Source organism: Gasterosteus aculeatus, chromosome 7 (assembly GCF_964276395.1).
Source record: "Gasterosteus aculeatus chromosome 7, fGasAcu3.hap1.1, whole genome shotgun sequence".
Taxonomy (NCBI): domain Eukaryota; kingdom Metazoa; phylum Chordata; class Actinopteri; order Perciformes; family Gasterosteidae; genus Gasterosteus; species Gasterosteus aculeatus.
The window spans coordinates 6,507,669-6,530,119 of record NC_135694.1 but is presented as its reverse complement, the minus strand read 5'-3'; the positions used below and the strand labels follow the sequence as shown (position 1 = coordinate 6,530,119).

At 44.4% G+C, this 22,451-nt stretch overlaps 1 protein-coding gene across 17 annotated transcripts in view; it reads left to right on the top strand.

The window, feature by feature from the left end:
• The window catches only part of LOC120822056 (adhesion G protein-coupled receptor L3), a 189,397-nt gene that overhangs the window by 25,149 nt on the left and 141,797 nt on the right, over positions 1-22,451 (top strand). For all 17 annotated transcript variants that reach the window (XM_078106244.1, XM_078106255.1, XM_078106250.1 and 14 more), the window contains one exon: positions 8,094-8,182. The gene's annotated coding sequence lies outside the window, so the exon portion shown is untranslated. The remainder of the gene's footprint in view (positions 1-8,093; positions 8,183-22,451) is intronic.

Here is a 22,451-nt window from a genome sequence, read left to right as displayed (position 1 = left end):
AGAACATCACACTTTTAATTTCTCTTTTCCTGTGCTGCCCTTTCTTGTAGCTCCAACCATAATCACCTCCCCTCCCCCCCTCCTCCCTCTGCTCCACACTGTGTGGCTTTGTATTAGCAATTCTATCCATTCAGTGCAGTCACATTTGCTCATTGCAGGTGACCTGATGTGAACATGGCCCTTATCTCTCGCTGTGCCCAAGAAGAATTGAACCCGCTTTCTCAACCCCACCATGTAACATTAAAGCAGTCGCTTGGCGGTCGCTATCACGCCAGCCACTAGCATGCAATAATGCAGTGAATTCTTTCAGTGATAGAAAGATGCCTATCATTCTTTTGCTGAGCTCTTACTCTCCTCAGGGCTACATGTTTAATATGACTCTACAAATGTGATTTAGTAGGCAGATAGCCTTGGGAGTAGGAGGTCTCTGCTGCAGAGACCTCCTGTGTGTAGTATGTGCCCAAGAATGTGTGGAGGTTAAGGTTATCCTGCGGTTGTTGTGGAACTGTTTATACATGACTTCTTGCACAAAGACATCAGGGCCATCTTCACAAAGCACTAAACTTTGCTGCTATCCAGCAGTTTTTTTTCCTTCTTTGATAGTTGGTTGCTTATTCCTTTGAGCATACTCGTCCATTCCATGCAACATATCTCCTGAAAGCATTCTCTCACAGAGCATCAAATTCGTATGACATGTTTTCCTTCAACTCTCATCCCCCCTTTATCCTCCATTCAATTACTTTTTGGTTTCAGCAGAGGCTCGTTCTATACGATATTGCACCCCAGTGCGGTTTGCTACCCCGCAGATTTATGTCGCAGCTGAAGGATGGCTGTCCAATTTTCTGCATGGATGGCAGTGCCGTTGGCATTGTGTGTTTTTAAAAGCTCTTGTCAGATGTGCGTTAAGGACGTATGGAGCACACAGCCATGTAATTCTCTCAGACAATGGCCATTTCTGTCACATCCTGCCATTAGCTTGTATATATCGCAGTGATTTGCCGTGTGAGGTCTAGCTGTAACGTAGTGTGTGAGTACATGTGTTTGTGTGTATGTGTATGTCTGTGCGAATTGTTATGCATCGTAGTGGGTCTGGAACCATAATTCATTGTCTGTAGGCACGCATCCCACTGTAGTTAAATTACTGCCTTATTTTTTCTCACTATTTATTAATTTTCAGAGATAATAAAAAATATAACCACCTGAATGGCCACTTCATTCATCCTTGTAAATGGGGAACGAATACCAAATTGTAAATGAGTCAAGCCAGCAACATTTGTTGTTGAACTTAACCGAAATGACTGATGATGAAAATCGGATGTCTGAGATTTTAGAAAAGGGCAAATGTATTTTTAACGGCCTGTTTACCTTTTGACATATTTGGCACATTCACATTCCGCGTTGTAGTGTGGACTTTATAAGTCTTTAATCATATTTTCTGCCAAGTGTTTTCACCCGTGGCCTATAAAATGTCATTGCTGTGCTATTCTCAGCTATTCACCTATCAAGACCTATGTTTCTACATCAAACCCAATTTTTAGCTTCAATTATCTGACTTGAGTGAAGATTTCTCGACAACCCAAATGTGTCACGGACCAGTGGACGGCTACCCAACATGGGGTCACACAGCCCATTAGCTGTGTTGGTGCCGTTATAGCTATGTCTTTCTTTGTAGTCACAGTGAAGTTTGACATGCACCCAACTGACCGCCCCCCCCCCCCCCTCCTCACAGGGGTCCTGCGATATCTCGGTTGTCTCCTTCCAGGCCTGAATGGACACATTGTGCTGCTGCCCGCTGCTGTTCTACAGACCACTAGGTCCTCCACACACACCTGTCAAGCCATGTCCGTGGCGCCTTGGGTGCTGAGACACTCCAGAGCCCCCCTGCTGTACACATGGTTATTGAACCCTTGCACACACACACACTTAAACGTCCTATATGAATAAATAAACCCATGTGGTCACGTAAACCTATGTTTAGACACAGAAATGCATTCACAAGGACGCACACAATTGAATTTCACAAATACACAGAGTATGCATTCATGCTTTTTCACAAACAAACACACACACACTCAAAGACTTCTCTTTATTGGAAACACGCCTCTCTCCCTTCGCCCATGCCAAGGTTACATGCGGGGCGGCTTCAGATTTTAGAAAGGGTCAAGTTCCATATTTGTCAGGTGGGGGTTGGGGGCAAGGGTGCAGAAGGAAACAGCATTCAGGAGTAGACCACCTGTAACCTGATCTCCTGCTTCAATCGGTTGCAGGTTTTCTCTTTTTGAGTTGAGTGGGCAGCAGTTGTGGGACACAGTGTTCTTTGCTTCCATTTGGCAAATGTGTTTACATTTCTGCTTAAGTCATTGAAATGATCAGCAAATGTTTTTTTTATTATTTATAAGCGATTCATCGGAGCTGAAACGGCTTTTAATTGCTTTTCAGTTTATTAAATGATTTGTGGAAATTGAATGGCAATGTTTTTGGGATTGATTGATTGATTCATTTAATATCTACTTCTTGCTATTTCTATGCATGTAAACGATTATTTTTACATTCTGAGCAACTTAGTTGGACAAAAGAAATTTGTTTAATATGGTGTTGTATTTAGTAATTCTCTAGTCTATGAAAGGGAATACAATAAACCTATTATTTGAAAAAATAATTGGCTTCAATAGTTTTCAAGCTTTTCCAAATAAGCAAATGTAAGAAGCCTGTCTGAGACTAGTAAATGGACATTGACCTTCTTTTTACAATTTTCAACATTTCATAGTGTGCCGGAAAACTACCAAACACGTAAGGGACTCACTAGTTTGGTTCTAGACGACTGTGGAAGCACGACGATGCAGCACGGCTCTCTTAAGTGGAAAGCCAACAGTTCATTGTTGACGAATGAAGAATTTATTCCATTTCTACTAATGGATCCCCTCAAATACGACAGAAGGTAATCCTCTTTTTTTGACTGGTCACAAGTACGTCCTCGCCGTCTCTCTGAGCTGCTAACCCTTGACCGAACAAATGTCCCTCTGTCGCATTACCATCACAGAAAAATGCTAAATGGCTCTATTGCACATACACCCTCGTGAAGGACCTATGGTGTCAAGTCCCTCTAGTGTCACCCATACAATTTCCCCCTCTATTGACTTTCATGTTTTGCTGCAAGGTTGGTCAGCGTGCTGGGAATATGTATGTATTCCAAATAAAGACATGCGTGATTATCATAATGATATTCCCCAGTTAACGCAAACCGCTCCCTGCAAAGGAGGGCACTTCTGTGTGACATTTTGACAGCTCGTTTTTGACTTAACATTTAATGTACAGTATGTTTATGCCCCACACACATGAATCTTCGTCTTTTTTTTTTTAAGAATCTGTTCCGAGTCGGGATTTCCTGTTGCGATCACATGATCGTTTTGGCTTGAGAGGCAGTCTTGGGGCCAGAGGGTGGCAAAAACATATTTGCATAAATATTCAAACGCACACGCTCGTATACACCAATGAATACATATTCCAAACGGAGGCGTTGTGAACCACGCGATGCTTGAGGCTGTCTGTTCATCACCTCTATCTTTTGTAGGTTTTCACAGACGTAGTGGACGTAGAATACCCATGTGCACACAACATAGTAACCTACAGCCCTTTGCAATTAGGGCCAATTAGGGCCCGTGTATGAGGAAGCCTTTGGGGTTAGGGCCGCCGTATGTCCCTCACCACCTCTTCTTATTGGTATGCCATCAACAGAGTGCGGGGGGAGAAATGAAGACTGGGGGGGAAATGAGATGGTGGGAGAGGACGTAGAAATATGAGGGGAAGATGTGACAAAAATAATCCACAACATGAGACAAGTGGGTACAGGAAAATGAAAAGCCAGATAATTAGAGTGAGACTAAAGAATGAGACGGCAGACACGCAAGTATACATCATAGCCCTGCAGCAGCCAGCAACCTCAGTCAATTGTTATCTGCTTCCCTGAATTTAATGTGACCCTTGGGGGTAGGGATGCTGTCCATGCATTATAAATGCTGCCCATTGACTTGGTAAGATGCCCCTCCCCTCCAGATGAGCAGACCCTGGATGACAGTTTGTTGTGTTACATGAACACAGAGCTTGTTTGTATTTGACTTTCTGACGCAGTCATGTATTATTCTCCTTTTGCTTTCACCTTTTCATGGTGGAACCTTAAAACAGATGCAGACTCTTCCTCACAGCGTACAAAATAAAGTAGTTTATTGAAAGTCATTTTAAGCTGGTACACGTCGAGTCTGCCCGAGGGGGGGCAATGTGATCTCTATGTAACCTGCTTATATCTCTCTTCAATAGTGTGTATCATCATGTAGCTGTAGTCGAATAAGCACCAACAGTGTGTTTCAGTTCTTCCCACAGGAGTGTAAAGGCTACTCAAGACTGCCTCTGCTTGTAAAAAAACGCCCGTGTTCCAATCCATTTCAGTTCATTAGCTATATCTCCTTTTGCCTTTGGCCTCAGCATGCGCAGGGAGGCTTGTCAGTTTCAGTGTTACAACCACAGGGTCATTTAATTTTGAGCCCTGCTCCACCGATTAGGGCTTTTGTTGTGAGCAGCCACGGCTACTGTAACGGGGGTGTTTGGGTCAGCGATGGGCACAATAGCTAGTTACTCTCGCTGACTTCCTCACTATTGCCGCTCCCTCTCTTTCTCAGCACATTTTCCACTTGACTGATAAAATAAGCCACTCTTTGATGAGGTTTCGGCGGGCCACGGGGCTGCGCCTCAGTAAATGCTTTTATAGAGACGCACCAGAGGATGTCGACTTGGATCAGTCATACAGCGGCTGCATGCGTCCCCTGATTCCTCGTATGTCCTTTTGTCTCTTGATAGCAGTTTTCCTCTTTGAGTACAATGATAAGCCGATACGGGAGCTGCTAATGTTTTTCAGCAATGCTGAAGGCAGAAGCAGTGTGGATAGCCCTGTGTCTCTTAACTTGGTCCAAGTGCTGTCGAATCATCATTCCCATGAGACTGCATTAAGCTAGCGCGTGAGGTAACCACAAAGATGATGCAGACTGCTAGGTTCTCGTACGGATCTTATTCAGCTCCGTTTGGTACAATTTTACTACCTTCTTGTTATAGTTAACCTTCCTTTTTAATGTGAAAAGGAGTGTTTAGTTTGAATACGAGAGCGTGCACTTTCTCTTGCTTTGCCGCTCTGAGACTTGCGCTCTCTTTTTTGTTTGCTTTTTATCTCGTTTTTTACCGAGGAGTATAGTTGAAGAAATAAGTCAGAATATTTTACATGCTTTTGTAAAGGTGTGTATGCTTTATGAGATTAAACACATGTATACTTAGTTAAGTCAGCAGGGACCAGCTCCAGAACGTTTGATGAATTCAAATACTTCCTCATCATCAGCAAAGCATTTGTCAGACTGAAGGAGCAACGTATTCCCTCGCTTTGAAGGGAATGCTAGTGAGCTGTTACATTGTGGCGAATGCATGCACACAGATTGTTACAGGCCCCCTGAAAGCTTTGCTTTTCACCTTTTTCACCCTTTTCATCCTGGCATCTTCACTTTTTTGGGGGATGAGAACGTTGAACGTTTGCTTATGCAGCTTCAGATCAGAGGTCCAGTTACATAAAGGGGCCGTCGGCCTAAGATGAAAGACACGGCGAGGCGCGACTTAGCGTCAGCTCGTCACTATTTACAGTATGTATATCATAAAGTCCTCTACTTCAATGTATTCAGGTTTTAAGAGGAGTTCAAAATGAGTCTGTTATCGTACCAAGTACATTTGCTGATCCGATATTGATAAACTCTGACAAGTGAATGACTGTAAGAGTGTACAGACAGGAGCCGTCTGGGTGCTCCGTCACGCACCTCTGCTTCCTTTTGACTTAATAAACAAAAGAAATGATCTAAAAGGCTCACAGCTTCTGTTAATGTTCATTTCAAAGTAATTTAACATGTTGTGGTGCTCGCTGCTAGTCACGTTCATTTCTTTATCAGGCATTTACAATGAAGCGCCGTAAAATATTCTCCGTTAACCGTTCCATGAAAATATCATACATCACCCTAATTGCAATGTCGCTAAAAAATAATTACAGATATTGTTCCCACAGTTCCGCATTAACGCGATCTATACGGGTTTATAGTGCTAACTCATCACATTCCTGAGTAACTGCGGTTATGCTTTCATTAACCAGCAACCAGGCATTTTATAAGCTGCAATCTCACACCGTGTCACATTGGTTCGTCCATGCCTCGCACTTCAATAGAAGTGCATATTTTTGGAATGAGAATCCATCCGCATTAATGGTACGAGATCGCCTCGAGTGCCGGGAACTGCCTGGTGTACATTTGTCTCGTCCGAAAACCCTTTGAAGACGGGTCGGAAGCTTCAGTTCTCATCGACAGCCTTTAACACAGATGATAATAAGAGAGCGAGTTTGAATTGGACTCTGACTGTGTCTCTGTATGAGAAAGATCCGCAAATATGGGTTTCATCAAAGGTAATTAATGGAAAAAATATAGATGTGTACAATTACGGTCATTTCTGAAAAGGATGCCAGCTACAGTCCATTAAACTGCCCAGCGTATAATTGTTTTTTACATTTCTGCGAACTGTCTGTTCTTCAGGGCAGCAGCTAGCTGTTGCCATCGGTGTGATTGTGTTCCTTTCCAAACACTTCCAGCCGGCCAAACGACCGGCAGATGCTCCGTTGACCAAACCAGCTCTGGCGGTTCAGTCGGAGTCAAACTATCGCATCTGCTTCCCCCGCCGAGGTCTAAAATATGATCAAACATAATGAACAGCAGATTTCATGCAGCACAGCCCCAGCACTTGTGTGCAGGCCAAAATCCGCCGGCCATTGTGCCCAGATGATATTTAGAAGTTTAGCAATATTATTTGGTTTGTCTTTTGTAGCATCTCTTAATTTTTGTTTGTGATCTGGGACAGACACATCAAACCTGATTGAAGTGCCGAAATGCTTTTTTTAACCGGTTTCTCTTTGATTGAGTTGTTATTGACAAAGCAAGTCACTTTAAAGTATATGCCAGTGTTATTGAAATACATGTGGACATGTGACAGACAGCCCTGAGAGATCTTACATCTACCTAATTTGCATAGTAAACACAGATCTATTAATTCATTGTTGTTGGGTTTATTATTCCTGACACTAGCCTCCCATTGAAACCTCAATTGCAGGTCAGATTTAATTAGAAAACATGTACAGACAGTTTGCATCACAATAATGAGGGCGTGAAAGGGGAGATGTGTTATTTTAAATGCATTTCTTTAGCATTAAAGGTGGAGAAATAATGTACCACTGCAATCTCACTCGATACAATTTGAATTCACTGCTGTGAAACGTTCATGTAGCTCATTAATTCAGCCGTAATTAAACTTAACCACTTGACCCGCGCACACCGGTATCAGAGCACCAAAGGTTTATATTGAGCACGATGAGCGAGGAAAAAAACGTATGTGAGAAAAGTGCCAGAGTGACGCAAAGGCTGAAAGCGAGAAAAATATGGATTGGTGCAAAGGCTAAGAGGCGGAGCAAGGGAGCGACAGGAAATGTGTACGAGGGACAACGAGGCGGTGCTAAAGGTGGCTGCGGGATGCAGTCATCAAAATGCTAATGCAGTATGGGATATTTACTGCAGAGTGTTAATGCAGTTTAAAACAGGCTCTTTGTCCCGCAGCCCGTCAGCGAGCCCCTGTCGGGCCCCAATAAATCAGCCATTAAAAGCTGATGTGACCTGAATAGCGCTTCATACAGCGGCAGTCCGGCTCTATCACCTCTGTGGGAACCAGACAACAGCTGAAAAATGTATGAAGACGCTATTTAATAATGGTTGACCCAGAAGAGACGAGCTCGAAACGTTCTTCTTTTGTTTTTATTTCCAAAGTAAATCCATGTCATGGTGGCTCTGCACAGGCCTGTTAAACGTGACTTGAAATCCTGTTGGCAGACATGACAAGTTCCTCCTGCTGACGGTTTAATTATTTCCCCCGATGTGTATTTTGTGAGATTCAGTGCTGCCACATTTCACTAATTTAAGACTATCCTTCAAAGTCTCCTAACCTGCTCCCTCCCTCCCTCTCTTGTTTCCTCACAGGTCACACCTTGATTTTTCGATCTGTCATGTGAGATACAGGATTGGCGAGAACACTCAAGCCCCCCCCCCCCACTGCGCCTCACACCAAGGTATTGCACACTTGTATATCACCCCTTGTGACTCGAGCCGCCCAAGCTGTAATGTCTCATTACGCGTCGATCCCAGATTACAGCACACGGCACAGCGATGAAGAACATTCATGTGCGCCGATCGGGGGTGTTTCTTTGTGTGCAATGGGATGTTTATGAAAATGCTTCACGATAGGTACTCATCTTCATATGCAAATCCGCGGGACATCGTTGGTAAGCCTTTAATTTCTGCCGCCGGCGCCGAGGGCTTTTTTTTTTGGTCGGTAACCATACGGATCTGCCGGGCGTGTTGATTTCATTCCCTGATGCAAATGAGGTTTTCGGTGTAATAATCATGCAAAAACGCAGCTGGCTCCCATCCTTCTGCTCACTTGCATGCCCCCACCGCCCCCCAACCCTCCATCATCCCACAAGCACCAAAACCTTGTTTGTCGTTGTTGTCTTCCGTGACCCTGTGTTTACTCCCTGCTTCTTGCACTTACTTCCCTCGTCCCCACTCGCTTGGCATGCTAGCTGAAGCCCTCGCCGACGCATCCCGTCGACGCACGAATACAGACACACGCCCTCTCCGCCCCCTTCCACCGCCCCCCCCCACCCCCCCCCCACCCCTCCACGCTGAATGGAGCCACTCGCCTCGACTCCTCCTGTGGTGAGCCTGGATTGGATTCAATTAGGGAGATTGTTTGCCCTCCAGAGTGTACTGTGGGCTCTATGGATGATGGCTTTGCCTGCTGCCGCCCCCCACTCTCCCTCTCCCTCACACACACACACAAACACCCTGCTACATCCATCTAACCAGTTTCTCCTTCAACTAACTCAATACGGCCTCCCTTCCTCTTCTACTAACCGCTTCCTTGCGGCAGTGCAGATGTTTTTTGTGCATGCGTTGTTTACATTGCTTATCGAGCTCCCGTCGACGTCATTAGAATGCGTCGTATCACCTTTATGATGCGGCGTCAGCAGCTAATATTCCCCCAGTGATTTCAGGGGAGAATTATTGGGAAGCACATTCGAGCTCAATCCCAGCGACTACACACGTAGGATAATCCCATTTTCAGAATTAATTCCCCAGTTTGTTCAACCACATCCGACTGCAAAGTAAGGACACTTTAATGCTGCTGACACAGGAGTAATGTTCACACAAGGTGCCCAGGTGAGAATAGAATCATGGTGCCGTTTGAATAACATTGAGAGCGATAGTCGCGCGTGGCTCTGGCCTCTCGGGGGGCACGCGCGCGCGCGCACACACACACACACACACACACACACACACACACACACACACACACACACACACACACACACACACACACACACACACACACACACACACACACACACACAGAATGGCCTTGATCTGTGTTGTGTGTAGAAACCCTTTTCAGCGAGCCGTCCTGCAACCCGCTGCTTTCTTCCAGATGTCCCGCTGTGTGACGGTGTACTGCTGCTTCTTAGAAATCCGATACTGTATTAGTGCTGAAAGATGTCAAATGAATAAAAAGCCTCGGATCGCTTTGATGACATATTACCTAATGCACTCCAGCATGAAATAACAACCTTCATCTGACGCACGTTGTTTTGTCTAATTTGTGTTCAATTTGGATTAAGACTAATCTACTTCAGGGGCATCCGTTTCGGGCTAAGTGAGGAATAAAATCCTTCAGTTACAAGCACACTATTTCGTAATGATTCTGCAGATCACGGGGCTAAGCGTTAAGATTTCTTTCTGGAATTAAGATGTGAATGATGTTATTCAAACAAAGCGTTGTTATAAATATACACTGACTTCTTTTCAACCCTTTTAAGAGGGAATGAACCTCCTACAACGCTTTGCATACCCATCATGGTTGTCCAAAGCCTCATCTATTCAAGTTAGCTTGACCATAATGGCTTGTGAAGACATTAGGCCTCCACCAAGTTTTGGTTCTGTTATCTTAAGCCCCGCAGTTTGCGCCATCGAGCCCGGACTTCTCAAAATGATGCAAAACAGGTCATTTGAATTGAAGGGAGCGAAATCCTTTTGTCAGCAGTGCTCCTGAATTTGAATCCCATCCAGCGGTAGTTGACTTTGCACGTCTTTGTTGTTTTTGTCCTGTTACTCGGGCAACAACGGTCGGCTCCGAAACAGCCCGGCTCAAGGGTATTGGACAGAGCACCGAACCCCTCTAAGTGGCTGAATTCTTTAAAAGGCACACCTTGCTTGATGTAGCACACGGCTGATACCGATGCATTTGTTGACCCTCCAGTGCAAATTGCTGTTGTCTTGACAACTGCTGGAAATATATTTGGTGCAGCTGCATGAAAATGTCTCTCAGTCCACTTTTGGATCATATACTTTAAACTGAGGGTTAAAATGATGATACGGTAGACTCAGGCAACAGTGCGCCACACATTTTTTGCTTTTGTCTGAATTATTGTTCTGCTCTGTACGTTAGTCGGCCATAACCTTAATGAGTTCACGATAAGATATATTACAGAATTTTTATATCTCGTTCTTGATGTATTTTTGCATGTCAGCGGGTTTGTGTATCCATAGATTAAATGTGCATGCATGTCTGTGGCGTTAGCTGAGACTTGTCCGTGTGCTCGTCCACTCTTCCACCTCTTTGTATACAATATTCATGTCTTTAGTGGTCCTTTAATGCTTGCTTGAACTATATCGTGCGAAATATTTATATATATATATATATTTTCAACTGTGGTCTCTGCATGCGTCCATGCATATTTAAATAGAATTGCACATCTCACTCAGGGTTTGTCAAACACAGCGCTAAGAGGGTTTTCACTCATTTACAAAACTGTAAATGATTAATTGTTCGGCTCCAGTTAATTTCGAAGGTGAAAGGCGGATATGTTGACCACTTGTTTTTGCCAAGAGTCTGTTAAGCTAAGCTCCCTCTGTCTATGTTTCACTATTCGAAAACCTTTTGTCTAGTGGAGTGATCTCTGAAAAAAACACACTTTAATAACCCCTCAGGTCGGGCCTTTCCTCTAGTTGTATCTCTCACACACATTGTTATTGCTTCTCACAACTCAGTCCAAAAGCGCCGCTGCAGGGGAACCTTCTCGCGGCCGTGATTGGTAGAGGTGAGTTCCTTCCGACAATGGCGCGAGTGTGCCTGAGTGTGACGGAGAGAACGGTGCATCTGGACTGAGCTATCTTGGTATGGGGAGAGGTTACTGGGATGTTGGTGCAAGTATCTTGTCATGTGCACGGCTGCTCTCCTGATACCTGCCCTGACAGTTTGGGTATCTTAATAAAACAACACCCTTGACAGCGAAACTCGCGCAGCAGCTTGGCGGCCTCCCCTCCTTCCTTCTCTCCACTGGGTCTTCCTGCCCCCCCCCCCCCCCCCCCCCGCCTAGCCCCCCTCACCGTGACCATTTATGCTAATATAAACGAACAGGACGCTCTGCTGTTGACAATTAGATTTAAACTCTGCCTGCACCTCTGGGGCTGCGCTGATATCATCTGACATGACAGAAGAATCCCAAAAGCAGCAAAGGCCCTAATTTGAAAGACACCGATGTAATTTGAGCTCCGAGGCATTGGGATAGAGATATGGTAAGTGCACACTGAAGTCAGCATTTGCAGTCACATGCTGATTCAGTGGGAGCGATTCAAAAGCGTCTAGTCCAGAGAGATGCGCGCTAAGTCGAAGGGCTTTTTTTTTTCTCTTTTGGTTTTTGTAACACAGAGCCTCCGTTGAACTCGGCCTGCACCCGGTCCACAGCTCCAGCTGCAGCAAGGTGTGCGGTTCTAATCAGCTCCGTTAGATGTGCAGAGGCGGCGGGATTTACGGAGGAGCCTGGATTTCATAGGACATTAGTGGTAGAGGAGCGGGAAGAGACGGAGAGATTACTGCCCGTCTTTTTATAGAAGATCACTCCATCTTGTCCTCTTTAGCTCACTCATTAGTCCCCCCCCCCCTCAACGACGGTGATTCTCTTTCTGTGTCACACCTAGAGACGATGGCCACTTTGGCAAAGAACCTGTCTGGCCATTGGCTAACCAAATATGATTTCCCAGCTGTCAGACAGCCCCGTGTGTTGTTGGAGCTGCTCCCGTTCTGGCAGGTCTGGAGAAAAAAAACAAAAGAAAATCGGCCCAGGAGAGGAAACCGAGACGGACGAACAATGATTGCACATGCTTTCCTTCCGTCGGCAGCGGAGGCCGTGGAGCCCCATCACACGTCGTTCCTTCATCTTCTTACCCTCCACCTCCCCCTCCCTCCCTCTCCCTCCATCCTCCTCCCTTCATTTCCTCCATCCCTGTGTCTGGTACCTGCAAAATCAGACATCCCTCTGTGAACGTCAAAAACCTCCTCGTCGCTCTGCCACTCGGCAGCTGGCTGTCGGGGGAGTTCGCCGCCTGACAATCAGTGTACACGCCGAGGTAATCAGAAGTTGTCAAACGGGAAGTTGTGAAGTGTCCTCTGCTATGACTGAGAGTGTGCTGCGTGTGTGTGCCTCTCCAACGTCACAGCTTTGGCTACAGTGTGGGTGTGCTGAAGGCCTTTTTATCAATAAAACAATGTCCGACGACTGCAAATCTGGCAGCAAAATGGTTGTTTAAAAGAGGAAAATGGAGACACAGATAGATAATACGCGCTTGTTGTCACTGCCAGCCTACTAGCCAACTCAGTCATGTGATGGTGCGCTTTCATGGCCTCATGATTGTACATCATTTTCAAGTGCATCCACCGCCGTTCCCCTTACATATTCCCCCGTGGTTTGTGGCAATTGAATTTGCATATTTGGTCTCCATATGCATGTCCTGCTCCTCGGCCCCTTCGAGGCGAAACGGCAGTCTTAAAAAAAAAAAAATCCCTACCGGAAAAATCATTGATTTGCATCTGTTTATCTGGGATGAAGCAGGGCACCTCCCCGCCGTCAGCCCCGCTGGTCTGCGCGCAAAGATCCCAAAGGTGCCATCACGCCCGTCTGTCCTTTTTACGGTGGCTCTAAATTGTGGACAGGGGCTGCAATCTGTTTCCACCCTCCCTTGAATTTTATTTACAGCCTCAGCCTGGCAATAAAGCCCACAATTTACGGCTTACTTTTTAATTAGAAATAATGTCTTGTAGAGTTTAAGTGATGGATGGTTTAATCAATAAATAGACTGCGGCTGGCCGTATGATGAACGCCGCTATTGACAGCACGGAGAGTAGCCTAACTTAACACTTTGTCTTTCAAAGAAATATGTAGTGTTTTGTTTGCTGATGGAGAGTGCAAACGGTGCCCCACTTCATCCTTTCTCCTTCCTTTTACTGTCCCTCCCTACTCCGTCAACACTTTTTCTCAACATGTTTTCCCCAGAATGAAGCAACTGCCTCTGTCACTCTATATTTAGGCAATTATTTTAACTCTGAAACCCCCATTGTGTTGTGTGCCACATCTGCTCAGGCTTAAATAAAATACAGACTGGATGTGGGTTCTTGTGAATGGAATCTTGACAAGCTAAGAGGCATGCAATTCTCAAATAGGTAGAGGTATTTAATGGGTAAAGTAATTTATTTTTTTCCCCAGGTTCGGAGGAAAGAGTGAGAATAAAGGATTTTCAAGTAGAACACTTAAATAGGAATAAAGTCAATGGGATTTGTTTCCTGGCGCTGCGGAAGATTGTGTAATACACACAGGGGATGGAATTATGGCACTCGAAGTGGCAACTGAAGTTCAATTTTGTCACGTGAGGCTTATTTTGGAGTGCTCAAACAGGACTGCCTAGGCAGGACTCAGAGTGGCTATTAATTTACCATACAAGAAGAAACGCTGATCAGACAGGGGAACAGTTTAATTTTGTCGACTCATCACAGCTGGTAATAGCCTTAAATGCATGAAATGGGTTATAGGACCACACATATCCAGTGCTTCTTTGATTTATTCTCTGATTATCTGGTCTATGAATTGCCAACCGATAGCAAAAACTACCTTAAGACTTTCGGAGTTTGAACTATGAAATGTGACATTTTTGCAAAATACATGCCTTGGGAAACAATGGATGAATGTTTCACTCTCTTGGTAAAAACATTTAAGGGTTCGTATTGTAGAAATGATTTTTCTGGTGCCATATAAATGCTGTTATGGTATTAAAACACTCAATCCAAGAAGATACGCGCACAGCCCAAATTCAGAAACCCTTCCCCTTTTAAACGAGCCTTTGGGACTTACGTTATGATGTCACCGCTATATAGTCCCCGGTTGGCACGGAATAAAACAGATTGAGGTTTTGCGTTAAAGCAGGTAAACACAAAATCCAGGTGTGGACCAGAACAGGGACTCCTAGTGGTAGTTTTTATAACAATGGCACTGAGGCAGGTAGCGATGCACTAAACATTAACTTTCCAAACCTGTTTACAAAAGCCTACCACGTAGCAATAGTAATGTATTTTTCTGCCTCAGGTCAAAGTTAATAAATAGGTACGTGACTCACTTTCAGGCCGTAAAATAAGTGTGTCCTTCCTTCACTTCACACGTTAACAGCTGCGATGGAATGTTTGCTGCTACCCTCCAGACCCCCTAATAGACTGGACAATCGTATCCATACAGGCACGCAAGCAGACTTGTCGTCTAATACCAACCACAATGCTTTTCTTTCTCATTGATCAGTGTTGCATTCACTGCCCCGGGCAGCTAGGGGCTTTGAGAATGACTTTATGCTTTGTTGTCTTGCTCTCTGGAACAGAATAACCATGAGTGACATGAATCCCATGCTATGTAGCAAGTTTCGTCCCTCTGGTCAATGGTTAATTGTTCCGCGGCAATTCAAAGCATCCGGGCTCTGTCGCAACTGACCGCACTCCTGTAGATCTTGACCTGGGTATGTTTTTTTTCAACCCCCCACCAGTGGCCTCATTTCCACTCTTTTCTGCATTCCCTCATTCAGCCGGCATGTCTTAGCTTATCTGCCTCCTTTGTGAAACATAAGCTCGTAGATAAGCAGTATATTGGGCCGGGTTACTCATGTCTGTCTTGTTCATTCATCAGAATCCTCTAATTCCCCCCAGAAACCTCTTTCCCAGACTGCAGGTGGCCCGTGTTGTAACACAGAGGGCACGCCTGATCTCCCTAAAGCAAACATAGACATTTAGTTGACGCCACTGCCTTTGTATTCCCTGTGAATGCCACTAATGCCCCAATATGTATGTGCACAGCGAGTGTACACATGACTAATCTCAGAGCCGGCGTGAAAACGCGCTACTAAAAGGTATGCAGCTTTAGCCCGAGATTAGCCACAAAGTCAGGAATTATTCATTTGTTGTGTTACCCCCCCTCTGTCTTGCCGGTTGACAGATAGTAGGGGAATTTAACCAAGATATTTAACAGTGGTTCCGCGTAAGCCCCAATGTCCACAGGTGTCTTTCATAAATTGGGTCGACTCCAGCAAGTTTTAGGTGGTCTTTTTTCCCGCAGCGCAGTGACCATCAGAGGAGCGTTTAATGGGAGCGACGGGTTTGAAACCACAGTAAGAGTAATACCCCGAAACTCCGACTGTCCCCTGTTCACCAGTCAGGGTCACTGCTGACCATGATCTCTGTTCTGGGCAGTTAATTAGGAATTAGAACACGGCATGACCCTGAGGATGTCCTCCATGGTTAGAATAATGAACACCTGGAAATGGCGTGGAAAAAAGATAATAATTTGACTCGGCCATGAGACATTCCATTAAGACTTTTGAACTTCGACGGCCTGTATAATTACACACCAGCATTTTCCTCTCCATTCCTTCCCAGTCTTTCAACATAAAGCTCATCCTCTTTTCATTCGTTTTAAACGATTTACGCGCATGGGGCAGTGTTCTCGACCTGAATAAATTGGTTTCCTGTTAGACATGTGGTCCGTGGCATAATGCAGTTAGAGATATACTGAAATGTATTGAGCACAGATTAGAATTACAATCCCTCAAAGTGCCAATAATATAATTTGCAAACCAATTTACCTCTCTTCCAATTGATTAAATTACTGTAATATAATCATGTAATGATACGTCCAGAGTCTCCTGACCAGTCTATAATTGTTTTGATCAATTTATTGATAAGCCTATTGCAAGAAATGTACAGCTACATATACAGTATAGTTTACTACAGATCATGAACAAGCCTTTATTATCCACCAATCGTCATGGTGTCACGCAGTTATTTCAAATATTTATGTGTAACAGAGAGGTAAAGTCGAGGTAAAAACCAGATTCGAGGAAGGTGTGACAGGAGATAATGCAACGAAAGGGAAAAAAACTTTTATCATGCAGGAATCCTCCCGGTTGTTTATGTTGCCTAGGGAGTCAGCATATCCAATCTATAAATCCCGAGTGAAATTTGGAACGTTTGTATATCTAGTATTTCATCTGTATTGTCAAACAAATGAGTGTGCTGTCTGTGTACTCTGTAGTACTCCGTGTACTCCCTGCACAGCTTGAGCCGAAGTTCTACGACCCAAAAGATGACAGAAACATACGCTCAGCAAAAAACAAAATCCAATTTAACCTACAATCGCGTGCCGCCTTTTTTGCTGCCTTTATAGCGTCAACGCGGGCGACAAACTGGTTTTAACATTCTCCCCGTGTGCGAGTATGAGGCCCAGTTTTGCTCCCATCTGCCATATCGGGATCATTTGGCCCGACGCCTTGATTCAAATTGGTGAATTGTTACACCCGGAATAGGTAGAGTGTGATACATCTGCTCACGAGCCACATTATTTCATCAGCCGCATTTGCAGGTCACAGTGCAAAGCCCAAAGTGGTGTTACCCCCCCCCCCCCACCCTCTGTCTGTGCCGGCGGTGAGCACGCCCCAGCACACACAGTCCCTAGATGCAGTCTGGCGGGCCTAGTGAATCATCTTGCCGTCACAGGTGGGGGAAATACAACAGCGCGATTGGCAGTCCAAAGGTGGCGTCTGGCCCGCTGTTGAGTGAGGGTGTTTGGCTTGCTTCCGCTGGAAATGATTGGTGGTTAAAAGTATGAGTCAAAGTTTTTTTTTTCCCTCTATTCTATTTGGGATTAATTTTTAAAGAACCGTTTTTGAAGATTGTATTCCAGTTTGCAAATACATGTATGATCACATATATTGTTAATCTGCTTTTTTTGTGAACTCTGTCAGTGTGAGTCAGCTCCTCTCCCACTCAGGCTGTTTCATTGCAGCTTTTGAATGAAGGTTGTTGCAAATCTCCGTGATCAAAGGCAGAGTCCTCGGGGGCCGACAAGGGCCCAGCGCGAGCCCTGTTAGCGGCTCAGCCAGAGCTATCCTCATTTAACCGGCTCCGGCTAATGGCCCCCACCGGTGTCGCATGCACTGGGTCCCTTTTCTTCTCCTCAGTGTGTAAAACATGGGACAGGACGCCAAACGCCAGGGATATCGTGTTCTTCTGGGACACTCTCATTGTGGTCCTGGGTGAGGCTCTGGCAAGAAAAATCCTTTTCACAGTAATTGGGGTGTGAACAAAACACTATTGTCTAAACTATAGTCTTGCATTGGGGCCAGTGGTTAAACAAGCCAAGAGAGAAGGCAGAAAAGGGCGGAGAATATCTCAAGTGGGAGGGGGGGGGCGGGGGAGTCGTAGGACGTGTTGTGAAAAGGATCCAGGGAAGACTGTAGAAGACAAACAGTGAGTGCGGGAAAAAAAAAAAGACAAAACCAACGAAGAATTATCCGTTATTAGGAAATGTGTGAGGTGAAAGACATTCTGCAAAATAGGGACGTAATAGCAGAGCAGACGAGCACCGGGTCTAAGTGAAACAGCAAAGTTCTTCATCTGGAATACAGGAGATTGATTGAGGGATTCAGGGAGCCTAATTGTGCTTTACCATCTGCCCAAGTTCCAGAACATGCCAAGCATGTGACAGTTTCCAACAGGCTCACTGACAAGCAGATGTGTGCATGACTTTGCTAGCGTGTGTGTGTGTGTGTGTGTGTGTGTGTGTGTGTGTATTTAAGCACATCAGTTCCTCTGTACTTTGTGATCACATCTCTTTTTGAGGAATTAAGACAACAATGCACTTCTTGGATAACAGAAGTGACAAATGCAAATGCACATAGTGAAAGTTCTTTTTTTTAACATAATTAAATCCCCCGATGTGTGGCACTTCCTTGTGTATTTCATTATTTGTAAGATCTACCCGTGAAGTGAGAGTGTTCGTTGTGGCTGTCAGCGTTGCTATTGATATAACAGCTTGACAAATGTCGTAGGCACAAAATGAATTTCCATAAATCAATCAACCATCTCCCACCTTCTCTTCCATAATGAAACAGATCGCCAGCAGAATAAACTAACAAAATGTTCCACACGCAAAACAAGCAGACTAATTCAGACGCTAAATTCATGTGGTATTCAGTGAGATGGCCGACGAGAGACTATCATCCTGGTCTCACTGACATCCCAAGGGAAATTACTGTACCAGGTTGCATCCATTCGTCTGAGATTTCTAATTTCCATTGCGATAGGTTAACATTTTGGTAAATATGCTTATTTGCTTTCTTGCCAGAGGAGTTGGATGAGAACCATCCGTACCACGATAAAATGAGTCAATCGATCTTCTCTGCGAAAGCGCTAATGATGCACTTCTTAAAACGTTCAATGTACTCTGCTAATGTTTGTTTATTTAAGTGCAGAGGACATTTCTCACCCGAAATGAAGCCGTCCCCCTGATACCCAGTCGCTGCCAAATAGACAACGCGATCAGATCGCAGTGTGTCCAACAGAACAAGGACGTTGTTTCCTTAAGGAAGCTGCACGGTTCTCTGCTAATGGACTCAGCAATCAGACACCAAAATAGGACACCGGATGATCAAATAAGCTAATTGCATTTGCATATCAGCAACAATTAACCCCAAGCTGCTCTGTCCGAGCCAGCGGTTTGCTTCTACTGTGGTATCGCCTCATACTCTGTCCGATTGAGGGAGCTTATGCCAAATAAAGCTTCTAATGTTGTTCTTTTATAACTGGGAATTCATGTAAAAAATGTCTTGGCTTTAATAGACATAAAATTGATGTATTATTTTAGATTATTTTATTAAAGGCAAATGTTCAGCTTGTCTCAGCTATCAAAGAATACATTTTGCAAGATCTCCATCCGTGGCTCTGTGTAAAATCCATCTGAACTCTGTTGTATCCAGTGTGAACATTTAACAGCTTTATTCATTGAGTTGTCAAGCCGCAGTATCTCCAGCAAAAGAAAAAAAGAATACATGGGATACTTGTAAATGTCCAACAGCAATCCGAGCCACTAAACAGGACCATAAAGTAATGGATCGTTTATTTACATGCCAGACGAGGTCTTTTACTGGTGCAAGTCCTGCAGATGACAACATCGCTGCCTGAGCTGTTCGGAACTAAAAAGTTGAGACGGACAGGCTGCTGAGCCGCAGAGTAGTTTACGTTTGAGAAAGGCCAAGTATATAAATAAAAAGGAATAAGAAGATGTGTCCAACGTTGACATATTTGGTCTTGTCCTTTATCTTCTGTGGCCCCGTCTCCTTGATTTGGCCACAGATGACAGGCGACGTTGGCAAGTGCTTCATATTCTGCATACTTGCATCCCTGAATCCCTCTAGTTGTTATTATTCAGTAGATGCACTGTTTGGCACAAGGACAAAAGTTTGCATATTTTATACATGGCCGTCATCAATTTTTGAAAAATGGGCCCGGCCTTTTCTGGCGCTTTTAACGAAATAGATGTACTTCTGCCCGGACATAAAACGGCCGCAAGGAACAGATGGAACCTTATTTATATCTTTATCTAAACTTCAAACCACTGCAGACTTCAGAGATTATATTAGGCTTGTTACGTCCCGCTCGGATACATTTATTCTACTGGTTCTCTCCTGAGCCTGCCTCGCCGCCACGGTGTGCGAAAAATGTAAAAGTTCTGCTATTGTAAAGCTTATTCGCTGACTCCCCCCCCCCCCCCCCGAAAGGTGTCAACTTCTCAGATGAAGTATTTGGAGAGGAGCTGGGTACGATAAGACGCAGCACACCTCCTCTGGATGTGTCCCTGTGGGCTCTCACCTGAGGACTATTTCCGGCGCAGTGGCTCGCAGCCCCTCTGAGGAAAAGAAGAGGGACTCTTTTTTTCCACATCCCGAGAGGAAGTGCTCTATATTTACTCTAATGAACGGGAGGACGGTGTAAATAAAATCCCTTCCTTGTGAGCGTCTTCTCTTCCTCTAGTCCACCCATCCCTCTTTCCATCGCTTTTTCCCCCCTTAATCCTGGTTGTAAATGTTTTTCGCCTGCATTATCCGTTGGTTTGGATTTCGCCAGCGTTGTAATCCCTCTGTGTTGCCGGACTGGGGAAGGAATGTTTTTTTTTTTCTTTTTCTGGCTGCTTTGTTTCATATCCTTTTCAAGACAGCATATTGGCATTTGTTATTTAATTTCTAAATGCGGTACGCTGCGTTTAGTGGACCGGAGACCATTATCCAGAATTCTAGAGGTAAATGGCGAGATTGAATAATGGGCCTTTGGGCTCCCCGGCTTGTTCTAGGAAAATAAAATGGTACTTGTCTCAGCTCGATTCCTAAATCTGCTGCATGGCATTCCACGGTACTTAGTGAAAGACATTTTAATCTCTAAAAATGTGATTATGTTATTATGTAGTCTTTGTGGAAATATTCGAGGGAGCTTGCTTTAATCTATTTTTTTTAATAATTGTTATGTAAGGTGCATTTGGATAAACCTCTTCTTGAACGGATCATTATTTCTCATCGTATTTGACATTTAATCATTCTCGCTGGTAAAAACCTTGCAGCAATTTACCCACTAATATTTGTTTTATTGTAGGACCACAAAACTATGATGAACTGTATGTTGTTTCAGTAATGATTTAAAGACACATCAGATGGGCTACACCTCCATGCAGACAAAGCTCATCGGATCACATTACTTTTCTCTCCATGCAGACTTAGCATTTCCATTTAGCCCTGCTGTTTGTATCCGTGGAACCAATCAATAACCCAGCAGAGTGTGTCATTTGCATGGTAACGTATGCGGAAACCACTAAAAAAGTACAGTTATCGGAGGAAGTTTTTCCTGTGCAACAGTCTAGAAGATCGCTCGAGAGCAGTTTGCCATTTGACCTTCAAAAAGGCAAAAACAAGAGAGGAATTGGGTGACTTTGACTGTTTAACAAAGGCCATCGAGGGCAACGATGCAGAAATATTCTCACTACTAGTGTTCGTCTCTTTTTGTTTTCTTCCTTTTTTCTTCTCCTGATGGAAAACAGATCGATGCGCTTCACTTGGTTGGGAGACTTTCGGGATATATATTTACTTGTATGTGACAAGATGCTCCAGGCTGGGATTTCGGCCAAGATTCTAAGCTGCCATACAAATAAGTCTGGCGTGTCTCACTTCACAACATGACCTCCAGAGTTGAATGAATTTGAATGCATACATATTGACAAAGAATAATATTTGGTCATAGACAGACTCTGAAACCAGCTCACTCCACATCGTCTATTGTGTCGTCGGGCTTGAGCGAGGCCATTTATTACAGCTTCTAAGAACTTGTGCGGAGACAGTGATCGAGGACGCTGAATACTCGGCTGTATCTCTTAGTGAGTTTCCCTTCAAGATGAACAATGCCGTCTGCCATGCATCTTCACGCAGTGCACACGGAAAGGAGGGGCCCCGTGTTTGTAACTTTTGCCCGTGGCTTAAGGTTCAGACTTTTAAGTTACTGAACGCAGTAGCTCAAGCGCACTTTTAGGGCTAATATTCCCCCCTCTCTTAACTAGAGACACTCTGCATAAATCCTAGTTTACTGACCGCACAGCTGAATGTGCATACAAAGTCACGTAACACTCCGAACCTTCAAACTACCACAAATTGTCGTCTCAGTGCCAAGCCGAGTGCTTCATTTGTCACACTTGCATGAGGTCCGTTGTGTTTATAATTCATTTAGTTGGGAGGAGGGAGAGGGGGGGGAGCTTCACACCGTAAACGGGACATTATGTGCATATTTAGGCAATTCAACACCCACAAACTGCGATGCCCTGTCTCTGCTAATACACTAGAGCGTTTTTTATTTTTCCCCAAGCTGTTTGACGATGTGACCCGGGATACGTTGCCCTATTAGAAAGCAATAAGGGATAAATTGCTTCACAGAAGTATAATAAAGGAGCGCTCCGAAAGACTGGAGGCGCTAAATAATTAAGTTTTCAATCGTTCAAATGTGACACGTTATGAAAATTTAAAAGCCAGTGTTTCTCCTTTTTTCCCCTTTTTCGACCTGCGGGCTGTGTCTGTGTTCATTTATTGAGAAGTATCATCAGC